Source organism: Physeter macrocephalus, chromosome 13, assembly GCF_002837175.3.
Source record: "Physeter macrocephalus isolate SW-GA chromosome 13, ASM283717v5, whole genome shotgun sequence".
Lineage (NCBI taxonomy): Eukaryota > Metazoa > Chordata > Mammalia > Artiodactyla > Physeteridae > Physeter > Physeter macrocephalus.
Window position 1 is genome coordinate 21,057,987 of NC_041226.1, and position 5,708 is coordinate 21,063,694.

The following is a 5,708-nucleotide window of genomic DNA, read 5'->3' on the forward strand; positions in this document are numbered from 1 at the left end:
ATACAAGCAGCTCATGAAGTTCAATATCAAAAAAACAAACAACCCAATCCAAAAATGGGCAGAAGACCTAAATAGGAATTTCACACTCTCATTTTTAAAGTGCTTCAAAGTTGTTCTAATACAAAAACTAATACATACTTAGCCCAACCTCCAAATCATCTGTATTACTAATTAAAGATGTAATTTTTACCAGTTGATTTGAACTTCCCTCTCCAACTTCTAAAAATTATTGAAGGTAGATTAATTGTAGTCAGAGCCAAAGACTCCCAAAAGAGAGAGAGAAATAAGAAATAAAGGAAAAGAAAATAAAATCTGTATTTATAAAAATCTTGATTAAAGTAAACAGTGCTATAGTAATTGGGGAAAACTTAGTTATGAACATCCTAAAAAACAGGACAAAGAAGGAAATACAATACATAGCTCTTATTGATGGACAGAAGTATAGTAGTTTATTTGGGAAAGCAAATTTTATTAAGACCCCTAGTGCTAAGAGAAATACTTATAGGAGACTTTGTAAGAGGGCATTGAACTGCTTTATAAATATTATATAAAGCCATTTCAAATGTTACATGTTTTCATTTCAGCTATCTGTATAAGAAAATAAGGCCAAAGCATCATTCTGAAAATGCAGCTATATTGGGGGCAGGGAAATAATGACAATGGTGTAGTCTAGGTATTAGGTTTTCTAAATTTTTAACACATGGTATGCAGCAAAGAGACACTGTATTCATCAAAACATCCCAGTCATAAAGAATTACAACTAGACAGTTATTCTATGTGATTTCTGAATTCACGTTGGGAATTTGTAATGAAATGTGCTTTGGGTTATACATTACAAAATGCAAAATATCCCACTGTTGAAGAACATTGCCTAATGGGGGAACTCCTTGGTGGTCCAGTGGTTCCACTGCCGGGAGAAAGGGATTGATCCCACAAGCAGAGCAATGTGGCCTAATGAAAGGAGCATAAAGAGAATGGAAGATGTTGATGGGAATGTAAAATGGTATAAACATTCTGTTATTTTGGCAATACATATCAGGAGGCTTAAAAAGGAGAATAAATTTTGACTTAGAGATTCCACTTCTAGGACTGTGTCCTTAGGAAATAATTAAGAAAGCGGGCAAAGGTTTACTTACAAGGATATACATCATCAATTCTTTTATAGTAATGAAAAATTAGGAACAATCTAAACATGCAAATGAGAGTGGTAAAATACATTATATGGAAAACTGTTTACCCATGAAAAATTCCTTGATAGAAAAATATTTTTACCTTGGAATGTTCAAATACAGGTTGGTGTAATAAAAGGGATAAGGAAACAGTTTCTTTCATATGCTGAAGGGTGCACAAATTTGGCAAAGTCTTGTAGGAGTGTTATTAGGTAGATTTATCAAAATTCTAAATGGCCATGCCCTGTTCATGGGAAATATTCCCTGTAGGAATCCTTGCGGTGTGCACACAGATACAGTATGTACATGTTCATTGTTCTATTGTTGTAATGAACAAAACCATGAAGAGTCTACATGTTCATAATAGGTGTGGTGGTTTTAAAACACATCCACAAATTCTTTGACACATCAAGAGATGGGGGTCTATGTCCCCTCTACCAAAATTTAGGAAGGCTTCTGACTACTGTGACCAATAGAATGCAAAAGTGGCCAGAAAAGGGTATGCAGCTTCTGCCTGATTCTCTCAGGACAATCACTTTTAGAGCCTTCAGCCGCCATGTAAAAAGTCCAACTACCCTCTAGTTGTCATACTGTGAGGAAGTCAGACCACATGGAGAGGTAGGAGCTCTGGACAAGAGCCAGCATCAGCCACCAGGCATGTAACTAAAAATGTCTACTGATGATTTCATTCCCCAGTTACTGAGTCACCTCAGCTATTAGTTCTCCCCAGCTGAGGCCCCAGACATCATGTATCAGAGACAAGACATCCCCCCTGTGCTCTGTCTGAATTCACAGAGTGAGTGCAACAAAATGATATATCACATGACTAAGTTTTAGAGTCATTTTTATGCAGCATTGATAACCAGAGCAATAAGGTATTGGTTGAATAAAGTATGGTATATGCACAGAATGAAACACTATACAGCTGTTAAAAAGAAAAGATGGGGAATTTTAGAACAATACATATAATATGACCCTGGTCTGTTTTTTATTTATTTTAATTTTTTTCCAACTTTATTGAGGTATAATTGGCAGTTATGACCAATATATGAAAGGGAAAAATAAAAATAAACAAACGCTGCACATAAATCTTAGGAACTTTCTAGAAAGCAATTTGGCAGTATATTTCAAGAATAGTAAGAATCTTCAAAATAGTTGACCCAATAATCTCTCTTGTAGGAATACATTTTAAATTTCCATTAAAAAAATTCATACACAAATCTAAGTATCATTCTTTGGAAAGGCCAACTAAAAAGAATCATCTCTGAATGAAAGAAGCAAGCTAAAAAGAGAAAGAACCCAAACACTCAGCACTAACAAGGGGAAAAGTGTGATAACCAGAGGTGTGGATAATTTTATTTTTTTAAATAAAATGCTACAAAAAATATAAAATCTGGGTAAAAGAGATTACCTTTCTGGAAAACATAAATCATCAAAATTTATCTTAAAAACTTAAAAAGTCTAAACATTCATGTTAGAAAGTGAAAAAGGTGTCACTACTGCTTCCAAAATTTCGTCAGCCACAAAAGTTTTGCAGGCAACTGTTTTCAAACTTTAAATGATCAGACAGAGACAGGCCGGGGCCTGGGACCCATGCTGCAGTGCTGTAGGGCTTCCACCTGGACACACCTCTCTTCAAGCAACAAAATACAAAGAAACTATATGGGACTAAAAATAACTGCATGCAAGCTGCAGCTAGGGCAAATTTTGGACAAAAGATACAAAGAGACCAAAAAACCCAACTGCCACCTTTGAAGAGTCTGGAGCAAAAGCAGGGGGTTGGGAGCAAAAGCAGGGTACTGCACATGCCCCGTGCACACTACACCACCTAAGCGGTGGGCAAAACACCTAAGCCACCCCTCCGGGACCGCGGGACACACCCCTACCCTCACCCCATATAAGGAACAAGCTCGCCTGCCCCCGCTCGGGGAGCAAGCAAGCGAGGGAAACCGTTGTTTGTTCTCACTCTCCCCTGCTGCAGCAGGGGCCCCAATAATGCCTTGCCTTTAATTCTTGTCTGGCCTCTGATCAATTTCTATAGATTAAGAAGGCCAAGAAACCTGGTCCATAACAAAATGACCTATCAGAAAAATTAAATGAGGTTCTCTCTTAAATAGTAGGATTATTGGTGATTTAATTTTTATTAATTTCTATATTTTAAGTGTTCTTTTCAAATATATATTTGTATTAATATAATCAATACTGTATTTAATAATATAATTAAAATTTATTAGACCTTGGGATGAATCTAACTGAAATCAGGAAAGTGGGAATATGTAATTTTTACTTTGTGAAGCTTTGAAATTAGTGAAAGACAGGTAAGGTGAAAGTGGTATCAATTTGCGGATGTTGAGATATTAAGAAAGAGAGGAGAACAGCCTTTTGGCTCTCATGGTTTTCAAAGCCAGATGTTTGGGAGACTCATTTTTCAGTTGCAGGTCTTAAAAGTTGGAGTGCCTGAAGCAGGGGATAACCCTTCACTCCTGGGGAGAAGCTCAGGGTCTGTGAGGTCCCTTGGGATTGCGGGCTGCCATACCAGGGGTTGGGTTTATGGCGAGACTCTGTCTCAGCCTTTCTTACCTGCTTTGATGTGTTTGCTGATGTGAAGGAGTTACTCAGCTAATTTTCACGTCTTTTTCGGAGTGAACTGTACCATTAGTAGCTGTAGACTTGGTGTGTCTCTGGGAGGAGATGAGTTCAGGCTCTTCCTACGTCATGTTGAACTGCTTTTTAGAGCCTACATATAAATGAAATCATTCACTATTTGTCTTTGTCTGATTTATTTTATTTAGCATAATGCCCTCAGTTTCATTCATCTTGTAACAAATGGCAAGATTTTCTTCTTTCTTAAGGCTAAGTAATATCCCATTGTGCACATATCATAAAATCTCATTTTTCATCCATTCATCCATTGATGGACACTTAGGATGTTCCCATGTCTTGTCTATTGTAAATAATGTTGCAATGAATATGGGGGGGCGCATAGTTATATCTTTTCAAATTATATATTACAAAATTATATATATAATATTAAAGAAGAAACAGAAATTTATTGGAGCTATATATTATAATTGTATTTATGTTGAGTAAAATTAATTTTAAATTTTACTTCCGGTTATCATCACACTGTATCAACACAAGAACCTTTCAGTAAAAGACTTGATCTCACAGTTCTTAGGCTAGTCTGCACCCCAGAGCAATCAATTTATTAAATAAATCCCCTTTAAGTTTCTCCAAATATTTCCTATCAGTTCTAAATAACTTGCAAACTTGGGTATTCTATTTTAGTTGCGAAACTCAGTTTGAAGAAAATTCCGTTTTCAGTAATTTGTATTAAAAAATAACGCACCGCAAGGAAGAGTAGCCCCGGATCGCCGCAACTAGAGAAAGCCCACAGGCAGCAACAAAGACCCAACGCAGCCAAAAATAAATAAAATAAATTAAAGTTTTTAAAATAATTAATTTTTAAAAATAGTAGAAAGTAAAATGAATTTTTCATTTCAATGCTCCCTCAGAATAAAAATATTATTTTGATTAAATAAATGCTATCTTCAGCCCAAATTCCAGTCGGTCCACAGCTCCACAGATTAGTTCAGTCCATAGGTCACTATGGCCAAATAGGCCTGGGCCACGGAGACAAATGCTGACACGTAGTCTCCTGAGTGGCATCTATATTTATAACATCAGTTCCAATAGAGGTCACTTCACCTTCCACTCCTTTCAGAAAATCGGCCACATCATTTGCAGGGCCCCTTGCAAAACGGAAATATGTGGGCCCTTTCAGAATTTATTAACACTGCGGCACAGGAAAGAAACTAGGACCTCGGGAGTCCTTCTGGGGTCCTGTTCCACTGGACAGGTTGCATGCCCACAAAACCAGCCTTGTCTTTCAGAAGATGTCATTTACAATATGTCTATCTAGCTGTTGGTTAAAAAACATTTTTTTTTTGTAATCATGTTTAATTTTCTCAACAGGCAAAGTACACTCACAATTTCGTTAAATCAAGCAACGGAAGCAAAAGGGCAAGCATTTGTTGTAAGTCAGCAACCAACAACTCTATTGCTCAATTCAACTAACATTGAGAGAAGGGAGAAAAGAGGACACTGGGGCAGCTTCTACTATGTTTCCAGCACAGGAGATTTTTAAATGGCTCCTATTTCACTCCAGCTACCAAGTAGGTGAACTGGAACGACTGGGGAGGCGCGGGGGAGGAGATTTGAAATTATGTCCTGGTTTCTAAATAACTTCAAAAGGCTACGTGGAAACATTTTCCACGAGTTAAACGGGGCCAGAGCTCACGTTCATTCAAGCCTGGGCCTTATCCTGCGCCCGCTGGTAAGAGTCTGCGCCAAGGCGGCTGGCGGCTCCCTGACGTAAGACTCGCGTCAAGAAAAGGAGGAGCCGCCCACAAAGCGCTGCGGCGAAGTGAGAGGTGAGGGAGGGGGCGGGGACAGTGGGGGGCGGGGCCTATGAAGGGCGGGGCTGAGGAGAAGGGACTCCGGAGTTAGGATCCCGGAGTGGGCGGGCCTAGAGGGGGC

At 38.3% G+C, this 5,708-nt stretch overlaps 1 long non-coding RNA gene across 1 annotated transcript; it reads right to left on the reverse strand.

The window, feature by feature from the left end:
* Positions 1-386: 386 nt before the first annotated feature.
* Positions 387-4,585, reverse strand: LOC114487479 (uncharacterized). Its single transcript, XR_003682604.2, has 3 exons — positions 4,519-4,585; positions 3,750-3,906; positions 387-951 (listed from the first exon to the last, which is right to left on the reverse strand). It is a non-coding gene; the product is annotated as an uncharacterized lncRNA (long non-coding RNA).
* Positions 4,586-5,708: the final 1,123 nt, after the last annotated feature.